The following is a 15,521-nucleotide window of genomic DNA, read 5'->3' on the forward strand; positions in this document are numbered from 1 at the left end:
CGAGATACGACATCTCAACCTACTGAAACTAGCAACATCTCTAGATTAGAAAACATGATGGCCAAACTAATGGATCAAATCAGTACGATCCTTGGTCTACTCACAACCGTCGTCAGCAAACTTGCCTAATGCCTGAAACCAATAACTACAAAATCGCCGTCTGGAATGCCAATGGGCTCCAACAACACGCCAGGGAACTAAAAATATTCGTAACTGAACAAAATAATGACGTTATGATGGTTTCTGAAACACAGTTTACGGACAAACATTATTTAAAAATTCCTAAATATAAACTTTATCATACAAATCACCCTGATGATAAAGCATATGGAGGTACAGCCATAATAATTCGAGGTGATATAAAACATTTCGAAAATGAAAAATTCCGCAAAGACTACCTGCAAGCCACCAGTATAACCATAGAGGAAGACCATGGACCATTAACAATTTCTGCGATTTATTGCCCACCCAAACATAACAACAAGACAGAACAATTTCAAGAATTCTTCAGTACGCTAGAATAATAACCTCAAAAGGTAAAGTACTGCTAAAAGCAATAAAGACAGATAACTTACAACATATTTCTACTGGTGAACCAATATATTGGCCTTCAGACAGAAATAAAAAACCAGATACGATAGATTTCTGTATTACAAAAAATATTGATCCAAAAAAGTGTCAGGCAGAATCATGTTTCGACCTGTCTTCTGATCATTCACCAATAATAGTAACAATTTCTTCCAAAATTACCATCAAAGATAAACCCCCTTCTCTGTGCAATAATAGAACTAACTGGCCCTCATTTAGAGAAAACTTAGACCGAAACATCTCTCTAAACTTACCGTTATAAACTGAAATGGATATAGAAATAGCAGCAATAAAGCTTACAAAAAATATACAGGAGGCAGCATATTCCGCGACTCCTAACAGTGAAATATTTCCAAGAAAAAATACACATATATCATGTACGATACAGAAAAAGATAGCAGAAAAAAGAAAGTGACGACAAAATTGGCAACAGCAAAGGACTGAAAAGAATAAAAGAAAATTTAATAGGGCAATAAAAGAGCTGAAAGAACTAATCCAAAATGAACAAAGTCAAGGCATTCAAGAATACATAGAAAACTTGACATCAACTGAGGCTACAGACTATTCGTTGTGGAAAGCAACAAAAAAGCTTAGGAGATCTCAGCAGCATAACCCACCTATTAAAACAAACGAAAATAATTGGGCGAGAAGCAATAAAGAGAAGGTCGACATTTTCTCAAAATACTTAAAAAATGTTTTTAAACCTTTCCAGTCTCAGCTACATAAAGATGAGGAAAATAAAATTACTAGCTTTCTAGATTCGCCATTTCAAATGGATTTACCGCACGAGAAATTAACGGTCAAAAAAGTTAAACGAACAATAATGAGAGATATTAATATTAAAAAAGCTCCTGGTTATGACTTAGTTACTAGCAGAATTATAAAAGAACTATCAGAAAAAGGTATAAAACTATTAACGTTTATATTTAATGCTATGCTACGAATTAATTACTTCCCTAGTATCTGGAAAGAAGCTAAAATATTAATGATTCTTAAACCAGGAAAAATACCAGAAGATGTGACCTCCTATCGACCTATAAGTTCATTATCGATAATCTCGAAAGTTTTCGAGAAATTATACATAAGAAAGCTAAACTATATAATAGAAAAAAGAAAAATTATTCCAGAACATCAGTTTGGCTTTCGCAATAAGCATGGGACTATAGAACAAGTGCATAGACTTGTAAACAAAATAAACACTGACCTAAATGCCAAAAGATATTGTTCGGCTGCTTTTCTAGACATATCTCAGGCTTTTGACAAAGTATGGCATACGGGCTTGCAGGTTAAACTAAAGAAACTTCTCCGTCATCCGGACTATCAGTTACTAAAATCGTATCTCACTGATAGACATTTTATTGTAAATCAAGGCGATGAACATACCGACTGGGGCCAGAACTGTATCTTCTGTATACGGCTGATCTGCCCACCACAAAAATAACTACTGTGGCAACATATGCAGACGACACAGCAATCTTAGCATCCCATGAAGATCCAGTCACAGCATCAATAAACCTACAAACCCACCTGGAGCAAATACAATTATGGTTGAAGACATGGCGCATTAAAGCCAATGAAACAAAATCCACGCATATAACGTTTACCCTGCGTAGAAGAAGATGTTCACCAGTGAATATCAATCATCGTCAACTCCCCCAAGCAGAGCATGTTAAATATCTTGGTATGCACTTAGATTGGCGCCTAACCTGGAAGAAGCACATATTCTCTAAACGGAAACAACGGACTAAAATTATATCAAATGTATTGGCTCATCGGGCGCAAATCCAAGTTATCATTAGATAATAAGGTATTGCTGTATGAGTCTATATTCAAGCCCATTTGGGCATATGGAATCCAACTATGGGGTACCGCTAGCAAATCTAATATATCCATCATTCAACGGTTCCAAAATAAGGTGTTGCGTGCCATTGTTGTTGCTCCGTATTATATTTCAAATAAAGTGATACAACGCGATATTCCTCTAGAACCTATAACGAGTGTAGTTCAACGTGTTTGTGTGATGTACTTCGAAAGAGTGTCAGCGCATCCCAATGTACTCGCTAATCAGCTAAATATGCGACGTGATAGTGAAGTGCTAAAACGTTTAACACCACCTGATATGATTACTGGATATATGAAGAGTTTAGAATAAGCTTTAGAATAAGACTAATTAATTAAGATAATATTTTATACAGAAGATTGCTTAATGAAGTGATTTTCTACATGCCATGTATATATAATATAGACACTTATTGCCAATAGGGCAGATTGTGGACTCACGAAGAGTAATAAAAAAAAAGTAGATTAGTTTTGTTTTAGTTTGGCAAATACATACTGATGTATTAATCCCGTACTCGCTTGCTTGTATATTAATGCAAGTACAACAGAACAGTAGTAATAAATTAATTTGTAAATTAAGATTGCATATCTAATGTAAGATGTAGTTAATAAAAATAAGTGATTATTTCAGATTTGTGTAATTGTATTTTATTCTTTAACAAAATATATTTTGATCAGCGGTATCTATTGGTGAAAATGTAAAGTATAATGTAAACAACTGTTAAATTTCATGGTTTTGACATTTCTCTACAGTTTTTCATTTAGTATTATTAAGTAATATGTATGTAACGCTCAACATTATTAGTTTCATTCATTAGTTTGGCTGTTTGATAGAAGAAGATACTACAAGTCAGCTGCCAAAGCTCATCAAAACACTTATCGATTCAAAACTGATGACTTTGATGTCGATGACAAAGAAAACCCAACTGAAACTACCAAACTGAACTTGCAGACAGCTTAGTACATGGTTTCCACATGAATGGACTGGAAGTTCCCCTTTGACTCGTTTAACAATTGAGATTTCATTATTTGTAAGGCAAAAAAGTTTTCTTCCGTGGCGTATTGTGACAGGGGATGGAAAATTAATCGACTACGACAATTTCATGCACAGAAAGTCATGAATTAATTTAGAAGAGTCACCCACATTGACACTAAAACGGGAGATTATTGCCTATTGCCTATACCTTATTTTGTAAAAGGCTATGAGTTAATTAATACATAAACTTACTTTGAAAATATATTTACAATATTAGGGAATGAGATTACCGAATAATATAACGAATACTTTATTCTATATTGCCAGTACTAACATCAAGAATAAATTCAAAATTAGACAAAGATATATTCATATAATGTAAAGCCGATGCCGTCGTAGCCAGCCAATACCTGGTATAGCTGTAATCATCAGATGGATCATAAAAAAAACATCAAGGTATTGAGTATGAAAAAACCGCATTCTTTCATATTAAAACGTCGATAAAATAAATGTTTAAATTTTCATAAAATTGCTTTTATTAGTTTTGAAAACAGGGACGGATCGGGCCCAAGGCGCAACAAAATTTCCATTTTAATAACGGCGCCTCATAAATCACCCACGCGATGTTTTATGGGGAATTTCATGGCAAATGAAAAAATATCGGGCAGTTATTGTTTAATGGCGGTTACCGTATATTTTTCCTTAAGACAAAGCCGTTAAATTTAGAGTTGCTTTTAATTTGGACCGAGGGAAATCCTGGGGGATATACCCCTTATTCGTAAATCATGATTTATGCGAAATGACCTATCCTACCGGTTTTCCCCTCATCTAGGTGCCCGTATTTCAAAGATACTTTGTTGCGGTATAGTTTAAGTTTTAGACACTGTTATATCATTGACATATAACATTTTATTGCGTTGACACGCCCATATGGTTCGTATAATGATTTTAAACGCAGTAAGACAAACATCGCTGATAATGAACTCTATGCTCGTTCAAAATATATAGTTTCGTCGAAAAATATTTAAAAAATCAATAAAACAGGTCTGAGAAACCGTAAAGTGAAGTTGCCTAATACAATTGACGCGACAATATGTAAGAAGCTGATGTGTTTACAGTTCTATACAGAATTTTAAGCAGCAACTACCACATAAAGCGCATAAGAATTATTTTTATCTCATTATGTGAGAATAAATTAAATTTTAATAAATAATATCTAACAGGTCAACAGAAAAGTCCCCAGCATGACACATAGATGGCGCTGCTAGAATCGATACGTTTTTAGTTATTAGTTTGTGAATTAATTGTATAATAATTATAGAATATTATTAGTTTATGAATTATAGCATTTTGAGTGAAGCAACTATTGTTATTGTGAAAAAAAAGGATAAAAAGGAATTTCGCGTGTTTATAAGATATTGCATTTTGAAGGGAGAAAATACAGTTGAAGCAAAAACATGGCTTGATGCCGAGTTCCCGGATACCGCCACAGGAAAATCAACCATCAAGGATTGGTATGCTAAGTTTAGAGGTGGTGAAATGAGCACCGAAGACGGTGAACGCAGTGGACGCCCAAAAGAGGTTGTTACCAACGAAAACATTGAAAAATCTACAAAATCATTTTGAATGACCGTAAATTGAAATTGAATGAAATAGCAAACACTCTAAAAATATCAACTGAACGTGTACATCATATCATTTTTGAATATTTGCTCTGTGCAAAGTGGGTGCCGCGCGAGCTCACTTTTGATCAAAAACAACGACGAGTTGTTGATTCGGAGCAGTGTTTGAAGATGATCAAGCGTAATAAACCCGAGTTTTTGCATCGATATGTGACAATGGATGAAACATGGCTCCATCGTTTCACTATGAAGTCCAATCGACAGTCATCCGAGTGGAGCGCACACGATGAATCCGCTGCAAAGCGTGGGAAAATGCAACAGTCGGCTGGCAAGGTTATGGCGTCTGTATTTTGGTATGCGCATGGAATAATTTTCATTGACTACCTTGAAAAAGGAAGGACCATCAACAGCGATAAATACATAGCCTTATTCGACCGTTTGAAGGACGAAATCGCTGAAAACGGCCGCTTTTGAAGAAAAAGAAAGTGCCACTTTACCAAGATAATGCACCGTGTCGCAAGTCAGTGAAAACGATGCCAAAAATCCATGAATTGGGCTTCGAAGTGCTTCCTCATACACCGTATTCTCCAGATCTGGCCACCAACGACTATTTGCTGTTCTCGGATCTCATAAGAATGCTCGCTGGGAAGAAATTTTCGTCGAATGAAGAGGTGATCGCCGAAACTGAAGCCTATTTTGAAGCAAAGGACAAACTGTACTACAAAAATGGTATCGAAAAGTTGGAGGGTCGCTATAATCAGTGTATCGCCCTTGGAGGGAATTATGTTGAATAAAAAAAAATAATTTTGCCAAAAAAATGTGTTTTACTATGGTAGGCCGGGGACTTTTCAATTGACCTGTTATTAGTAAAAATTAAAAATATCTGTTATACAATCTAACCGACGATTTTGATGTTGCTTTATGTAAAATAAAGGTTTTTCGTGTATTATTGATCAATAATATTGAGTTATTCAATCAGATAGATGCTAATCAGGGAACGTTGAGAATTGAATTTTTGAAATTCATTACTCTTTTTAAACGACTTCGAAAAAGGACAAGGTTCTATGTGCGGTTGTACATTTTTTAAATGTATGTTCGCAGATTTCTACGTCAATTATCGGCCGATTTTCAAGATTCCTTTTTTAATCGATACAATGCACTCAATACAAGCATCTGTCGGAAAGCCGGGGGGAAATCGAGGGAAACCATCAAATTTCAAAGACGCGTACAAAATTTTCACATATTTTTTTATCTAAAATAATCAGATATTTACGTATGATGTTATTGCTGAAGTGATGTGAGGAAAAATCAGAATCAGTTCAGTGTAAAAGACGTTCAGTTTGCCTTTTAAACACAAACCATATCATATGACAAGTCATAGAAACATTGCAGGCAACTGTTTTTATGGTGTAACGGTTAGAACGTTAAGTTCACATGCGTGGGTTGCGGGTTCGATTCCCAACGGTTAAATTACCTAGACTAGGGAGCGAACCCCGAGGCCTAAAGCGTACGTTATTTTCAATCATTGCTTCTTTACTCCTATTTTTCCTTATTCGGGTTGCACTTTTACTTGGGCTATCCATGACATAATAAAGTAACTGCGTAATTTATTGAGTAAATATCTAACACTAAAGCCGAGACCAAACGATACAAAAATGCTAATATAATTTTGTGGCATATACACAAAATTAAATTACGAACAAAACAAATCTAATTTGTTGCTCGGTACTATCATCAAAGTGATCAGTTGTTAGTTGTTAAAATAATATTGTAAATATATAAATAGGTTTATGTAGGTATTAAGCTGAATAGTGTGTATCTAGTAGAATATAAAATACGTCTAATTTTTTATTAATAGTTTAGTTATTACAACGATTATAATGTACATATTTTATTTTAAAACATTTGTGTAAACGTATGTTAAAAACAAAGTTAGATTATTTTTTACTTTTTAGTGAGTTCCTTCTTTATTTTAAGTGGGTTCAATTTTTTGTTAAAAATATTTTTTTTAGTTTTTCTATATAGTTGCAATGGCTCATTGCTGAAATTATTATTTTTGTCTTTTTGTACTGTCTTCGTTGCAGTGATGATGCGTAGTGAGAGTTATATAAATGTGTTAAATTGGCGATGTTGATTATTTTTTACTTTTTAGTGAGAATCTTATTTATTATAAGTGGGTTCAATTTTTTTGTTAGAAATATTTTTTTAGTTTTTCTATATAGTTGCAATGGCTCATTGCTGAAATTATTATTTTTGTCTTTTTGTATTGTCTTCGTTGCAGTGATGATGCGTAGTGAGAGTTATATAAATGTGTTAAATTGGCGATGTTGATTATTTTTTACTTTTTAGTGAGAATCTTATTTATTATAAGTGGGTTCAATTTTTTTGTTAGAAATATTTTTTTAGTTTTTCTATATAGTTGCAATGGCTCATTGCTGAAATTATTATTTTTGTCTTTTTGTATTGTCTTCGTTGCAGTGATGATGCGTAGTGAGAGTTATATAAATGGTGTTAAATTAGCGATGTTGATTATTTTTTACTTTTTAGTGAGATCCTTAATTTATTATAAGTGGGTTCAATTCTTTTGTTAAAAATATTTTTTTTAGTTTTTGTATATAGTTGCAATGGCTCATTGCTGAAATTATTATTTTTTTCTTTTGTATTGTCTTCATTGCAGTGATGATGCGTAGTGAGAGTTATATAAATGGTGTTGAATTGGCGATGCTGGAGCTAATGAATCATTTATGCATATGCTGAGGGAAATAAGAAAATAGAGAAAGTCTAACAAAAACAAGACAAAAGTTGTGGCTGGCTCTTGCAATTATCAAATTATCAGATTTCGAAGTTTCGAAGTAATGACAGAAGGGAAATATTTTTGTCGGTAAATATCCGCCACTCCATGATAAATTTTCAAAAGTTTTTTTTCTTTTGTTCCAGAATGACCAACTAGAACCAAATGGTCTTCTGCTGATGTCGCGTTGGGTTCAGGATAGTGGAGTGTTTTGCGGGCAACAGAAACCCTGGGTTACGACTGGGATTGTCGTAATTGGTTATCTACCGAGGTTTGTGGATGGGTAGGGATTTAATCAAGATGTTGTCGTGTTGTAAGGCGCCTAGGGAGAACCTTACACTGAGCACGTTCGTGAAACTCTTCACGAACGGGATGCTTGATTCGAGGTGAGTGTTGACGTTCCTAATAAACCAAGGGGCATTGAGTAATGCGCGGAGTAACGTTTTTTGGATTGGAACACTTGAAGTACTGTAAGTTGTGCTACGAAGAGGCAGACTGGACGGACTAGCATTTTGTACTCCTAGTCTGTTCTAGATTTTTATAAAAATCGTTAGTTTAATAAAAATGTGTCTTAAATTCAATAAATCAAATTAATTTTTTATTAAAACTTTTTTAACTTTCAGTAAAAGTTCTATATTGTCATTTTTTACAATCATAAAAATCAATAAAATAAATTTTTCTTTTGTTATAACCATTGTTAAAAATCTTCTTCGAAAATGACAAAAAATTTATTTGCATCGGACATAAAAGTCGAACAATACGATTTAACTACAAAATTGATTTGATACTTTCCTTCGCATTGAAAAGTTTCGGAACATTCGAAAGTTTTAAAACGTTATAATTAAAAGATCTCGCTAAAGATTTTTCGATAATTTCCTCCGTATTCTCTGGATAATTTCTCCGCTCTCCTCATTCAAATCGCCGATTAAAAACTCACACTCTGAAAGTTTTCAATACAGCTTCATTGGAAATGGAGGTTTTTCTCCCCGACGGTAAAAAATCTCAAACGAATCTACTTGAAAGCCTTTTAGATCGAGAGTTGTTTTTAAATTAAACCGAAGAAAATTTGCCAAATGTATACAAGATGTATTTAGTAATGAATGTTTTATTGATACATTGTTACTAGTGGTTTGGATCTAGGAGAACCCATTAGTCCTTACTTGTTTTCTACAATACTAATGTTCACGTATTAATTAACAATGCTGTTTTTTATGTTAAATGTACATTTCAGTGATAGTTTCATTTATAACATCTGGATGAATCTTGTTCTGAAAAAGCCTAATCTTCATATAGTTATATTTTCTGGCATGTCTAAACGGTTGAACCTGTGTTGGTCGATATGATTCCAGGATTTGTTTATCTTTTAAACATTTATCTGTTATAAAACCAATCAAGGCAAAATCACTAATTGGTGATAGTAATCAGCTTGCAGTATTTTTTTATTGTCGAAATAAATTATTCAATTAAAAAACCAATGTTCGAGCAAGATCATCAGTTGGGTCTGCTAGACTATTTATATTACTATGGATTGGATGCATCCAATAGCACTAATTATTTATAATATCACTCGCCTGTTGTTATTTTCTGATTTTTTCTTCGCTGTATCGCTGTATCTCATCAAACTATGTAGTCATGGTGATATTTTATTATTTCCATCATACATGTAGAGTTGGTAAATAGTTGTTCCCGATACACTTCCTTGAAAGTAACATATATATTATTTAGTTCTTTAGTGTAGAATATCCTCTTGTTTGACTCGTTTAACTTCTTTTAATGAAATATTATGGCTGACAAATAAGATTTTAAGAGTTCAGGGTGTCGTTTTAGCGACATTTTCTGAAAGTCATCTTGTTTGCTTTTCTTGGTCTGCCTCTAAGAATATATCTTGGATAAGCAGACTTTTTTATCTTCGTAGACATTTTCAATTACGTCTGTGATTTTGTGCACATGAAGAATTGTTGAATGTTTCTATAATTGGTTTTCTATTTTGGTTAATTTCAATAGTTAGTTAATAAAGTCAAATACTTTATTTATTACCGCTAGCAGTCTGGATCTTACTTCATTTAGTACTTTTCCTGATTATCCTTATTATTTCGGTCCTAATAATTTGATCATATCAAATTGCTTCTACACACTGCACTGATTTCTAGGAATATATACTGAGAGATGACATTTTATTATAAGTATTAGTTTTGATCTAGTAGGGATAGAAATAATCTCTAGATGATTGTGAAATGGTAAGCAGCTAGATGATTGAACATTTTCTACAAACAACCGTTTCAAATATTTGGTAGTATAACTAACTGAAAAAACTAGATTTTAATATCACTTAAATCTTAGTACGAAAATAAATCCTTATAAAAATAACTGATATGTTCCTTAGATGGTATTTAAAAAACAATATTGATGGCAACTGTTCCATATAGACATAGGTTACGTTTCATGTCGAAGCAAAATAAAATTTAAAGGACGATTTTTCGACGTCGTATACCGTTAATGTTCCCGTTTCCCCTTTGTGGGCAATTACAGATGTAAAAGAGCAGAAAAATATGCAAACTTATGCAGATTTGTGGTAACCAACTTTTTACCTCACCTGCTGTAAAGTACAGCTACGCCCTATAAATTTCAAGGCAAAAAAAGGACTGACCATAAAACAGTAATGATGATTTAGGTTTGATATTGCTTAGTTTATCACTATCAAGTCGAGTACGGGTCGCCTGCTGCCAGATAATAGACCAGACATATTAAGGAGGAATTCTAGTATAAAAATATGAAAAAGTCATTTTTTTGATACTTTTAAAATGTAAACCTTAAAAAGTATGCACTTAAGAGAATTTGCCTTTAAGAGATATAGCTGTTTTAGTAACGTGACATCTAAATAGAAAGTTTAAAAGTATTTTTCTCGAGAGTACTCCTTTCGAAAAGTTTTATTGAACCGATTTAATTGAAATTTGGTGTGAGCCTTCTCTGTATATTCTTCTACCGTATCAAAATAAAACTACAACAAGATTTGGACTTTTATTATAATTAAAAAAATCGGGAATATCAGTAAAAATGGTAAAAAAAGAATCTAGTTTTTCCAAAAGATGTAATTTAGCGAAAAGCTAAAAAGCTTGATATGATGTACTAAATTAATAAAAAAAGTAAATTTTAAGAAATCCCCTTAGGGTATATTTTTAAAGTGAGTTTTTAGAGTGAAGTTTTGAAAATACAGAAAAAAATCGTAAAATCTCTAACTAGTATTTCATCAGTTAATACAAGTCGCCAAAAATCAAAGATTCTTAACCAAAGTTTGACCCTTTAAATAATAAAATGCAGTGATTCTCAAAAGTGCTTGTTACAGAAAGTTGAAGGTAAATTTTGTTAAAATTATCAAAAGGGACCATAATGAAAATATTAATAAAGTCAAAGTAGAACTTTAATGAAAATTGTCTAGTGGAAAAAACCATGCATTAGTTAGATTCATAGAAAAATAGAAATTTAACTTTATAGGATATTTTGGGGAAATGTTTCGCGATATCCAAAATCTGGATGTCGCTACTTTGAACTTATTATTTGCTTTAATTGCTATGCTATAAGCCGCGACAGGATCTGATTGCCTTACTACGTTTCTATGGTACGTTTGTTGTTTATTTATGTTGAGCGCCATTTTCAGTATGACTGACATAAGGAATAGGGCGTTTAGAGATTAAGTTAATGAACTCATTAGTATATATAAGTCGGTAGTACAAAAAGTAAAGTGAATTATCGATCTAGGAAGTGTTGTGTACCCGGATGTACAGATAGTAAAGAAATGTAGAATCGTTTTCGTTCGAAGAAGTATTTAGCGGCTATTAAAAAATGGTTGATAATGTTAAAAATTCCAAACCGATTAAATTAAGTATGAAAGAAATGTATGCTCGTTACAGCATCTTTTGTTGCTGTAAGTTGGGGTAAGTTTATTCATATACATAAATATCAAATATTTATTCCTTAATTTTAGAAATTAATCCCCTTCCAAACGAAGCTATGCAAATAGCTATGTACTTTTCTTCTTGGATCAATAGTTGCAGATTCGATAAAATAATAGCTCCTGAGTGCAAATCTATTAAGAGAGTATTAACCGATATTCAGTACACGAGGAATTTCGGTGTAAAATTTATTGCGCAAGTAAGAACGAATCAACAAAAAGTTTGATCAATTTAATAGCTACTTTGGGGGGTTTATTTCACAAAAAAAGTCTAATTATCCATATAAATATATTTGCTTAAAGCTATTTAAACAAGATTTTTTGGATCTAGCGTATGGATTCAGGAATATACATCCTCGGCTAGTATGTTTTAGAGATCACTTGAAGTTTTTTTTTATCGCATTGGCCTTTAGGAAGTTGTGAAGATGATAAACATGAGGGCTCTTTAAATACTTTACATTCTATACTAATGAGGGATGTTAGTAGGTCGCTTTATTTTAAACTCCTTTATGTTATCTCGTGATATCACCAAGACCATAATACAACATAATTTTGTGAAATATCTTTAAAAACTGTAAATTTAAAACCTTTTAATTGTACACTATATAATGATTTTCGAGATAGCATATTTGTAATATGCTATCTTGAAATATATGTAATAATATAATAACATGTACTATACACTTTTAGGTAACCCCATAATAGATCTCTAATAGATTAAATTGATGGCACTAAAATATAGAAAATGGAAAAGAGTGAAGAAATAATTTTGAGTTGTTCCAAAGTTCTTTGTTAATGATTTTATATATATACATAATATTTATATTTTATAGATATATATTTATCTTTACAGATTATAATGATTGCATTCGGGGAATTAATAAATTTATTTCAGAAATTAAATTGTTTTTATTTCAATTTTGTTGGTCAAGCTTTATAAAAAATCCAATCAAATATCTTCAGAGCGAAATGTTTTTTACAGGTGTCTATAATATAGATTGAAATTGGGCAATCAGATTACTTGAGTAGCCGATAAAACCCCAACTGGATGTTGGCTAAAGCAAAACTTTTCGACAGGGATCTCTATTGAGTTGACTCTCTATTACTCTGTGGTTAGAATAATCATTCCACACCGAAAAGTCGTAGTCATTCAATGTTACCGACGTCATTTGAACAAGTTTATTTGAAGAAAAAAAGGTCCTCTTGTACGGCAACGTTCGAAGTGCATTGAAACTCTAATGGGAGGCGCACTGGCTAGTCACCAGATAAATAACATTCTGATTACCACTTATTTGGGTCATTGCAACACATTGGCTTTACCAGCCTACGGTTTGGAAGTACTGAATAAGTACGAAAATATATAGATGATTGGGTCGCTAAACCAACATCGTTTATTCGACAGCGCATAGAATCTGATGACAGAAATATGAAAAAAGTTTGTCAAGGGAAAATATAATTTGAGTACTTACAAGCACCCATTATATATTTAGATGTAATTCGATATTAAATATGATTTAAGATAATTAGAAACAGAGTTATGATAATAAAAAGCAAATGTATTATTATCCGTCAAATACATCTAAACTACTAAATGGTATCGGTAAAAAAACTTACGGAGGTTTGTACCAGTACAGAAATTGCATTTTTTTATTCGTCCCTTTATCCGATAATGAGTCCGAACAGTTTTCCTTTCCGCGTAAAGTAAAATGAAATTTTAATAACGATACCATTGTTCTTGTTTAATGTAATACAAAGGCGCTTTTTGTGTTCCATTTTGTGGAAAGTAACGCATGTAAATGAGCACAAAAAACGCATACGTATGTGGATGTGTTCGCCGGGAGTTTAACCATCACCATTGTTAATTTCTGCTAATACTTCTACATACGGCGAACAAGCAATAGAATGGTAATTATAGGGAGGGATTTGAAAAATGGGGAATATATAAAAAGCTGACGTTGAATGTAATATAAATTTACATTTATTTAAAATATTTTCCATGGAGACTTCATTTCAAAACTAATTATATCAATTTTTTTCAAGTCATATTTGCTACTACGAGAATGTGAGAGTTTATGAAATGATATAATAATGAAAGTATTGTGAATACTTTATTTTTATATGTTATTGACTATTCGGTAAATTTTGTCATATACAATCCTTATTTTTGGGAGGTACGGTACCAAAATAAACTCCTGAGTCTGTTCATTTATTCCGTAAGACTTGTTGGCTCTCTCATACTTCCCCCCCATTCAGTGGTGGGTGGTGGTCAAGCCTTATGTATTATTTACCATAGCATCTCAGGCATCTATCGTTAGGTAGTATCAGTATTATAGCTGAAGCTTGTGGTCAACATTTGCATGTGACATTTTAAGTAATATTTTGAATATCACTTATAACTATGAATGCGACTTGTGTTTTTCTCGAACCAAAATATGGCTATAAACTTTTCTTCTAATGTTAATTTATATTGGATTATTACTTAATTTTTTTATTGTTCCCTTGATATTACCTAGTGGATTGATTAAGCTGTTTTTGATTTGACATCTTTGCATTGGTCTGTAAATATGTCAAACTACTACTAACATGTTTAAATTGTTAGTGATTATTGAATATTTTGCTGTATCAAGCAAGTAGGTTAGAATATGCCGCAATAAATGCTGCAATGCTGTTTATTTCCAACCGGCAAACGTTGTTTTAATTCTTTGTTTTAATAAATTTGAAATGGCCGAGTTTTTTATTGAAAATATTTTTTGCGCCTTGCAGCTGCACTGTATATTAGTACGGACACAGTCACTAAAGTATCTCAAAAAATAAAAAAACAATATAACCTTAAATTCTCCAAAAAGAAACCATGTTTCCGAAGATCAGCTTGGTGTTTCAGAGATCAATTATACGAAATGTTTAAAACAGTAAGTAGTTTTTTTCAATCGAAACATAATTTAATATAATTATTTCAGAGAAAATTGTCTGAAAAGTATCCATAAATATCCAAAAGATATACAGCTATTTGACACATGTAGAACATCTGTTCAAACATTGTTGGATAATCTAGGATTTAAATGGTGTAAAGATAACCCTCGAAGGGTTTATGGAACTTCCAGAGATTGCTTTTAAAAGAATATAATTTTTAAAGACATACAACAAAATCAAGGAAGACAACAAGATAAGGATTTGTTAGTCATAACATTTATTCATTGCAGACATATAGTTCTTCATGCTGGAAACAGGAATGGTTTTATTCCTGGTGCAGAATTAGTGTTTCTCCAAGTCCAAGGGTGACTACCATGAAGAAATCAGCTTTTTAAGAACATGGAGGAACCGTCAGTTATTCTTATGTACAATGTACTATATCTACCATACATTGCATCGAAAGAAACAAGAACTAAGCGTAAAACATAAATATGCTCTCTAATGAAAGTAAAATACATTACTCAGATATACAATTCTTAATTATGAGAATTAGGCCTTCGGGAGATACCACTACATACAAAAACGCGCCTAGAACCCCACCGATACTAGTGTGGAAAAAAGCTCTATATATATATATATATATATATATATATATATATATATATATATATATATATATATATATATATATAATAAAACAACTCTAATCTACAAATTATCGCAGCTGTAAAATTAATTGTGGTTTTAAGTTCTTTGATAATAAATGAATTTGATGTATTATAATGTTAAAATAAATTAAATTTAATAGAATATTTGTTCAATTATTTTTGCAGAGTTGCTGCGGCA

At 32.2% G+C, this 15,521-nt stretch overlaps 1 protein-coding gene and 1 long non-coding RNA gene across 6 annotated transcripts in view; one reads left to right on the forward strand and one right to left on the reverse strand.

Moving 5' to 3' along the window:
• Window positions 1–15,521, reverse strand: part of Lar (tyrosine-protein phosphatase Lar) — a 1,580,452-nt gene that overhangs the window by 116,428 nt on the left and 1,448,503 nt on the right. The gene's annotated exons all lie outside the window — the stretch shown is intronic.
• On the forward strand, window positions 11,395–12,184 carry LOC143199018 (uncharacterized). Its single transcript, XR_013006321.1, has 2 exons — window positions 11,395–11,748; window positions 11,799–12,184. It is a non-coding gene; the product is annotated as an uncharacterized LOC143199018 (long non-coding RNA).

Source organism: Rhynchophorus ferrugineus, unplaced genomic scaffold, assembly GCF_030347505.1.
Source record: "Rhynchophorus ferrugineus isolate W39M unplaced genomic scaffold, kcgeb_rfMv2 rfM6, whole genome shotgun sequence".
In the NCBI taxonomy this organism is placed as follows: Eukaryota; Metazoa; Arthropoda; class Insecta; order Coleoptera; family Curculionidae; genus Rhynchophorus; species Rhynchophorus ferrugineus.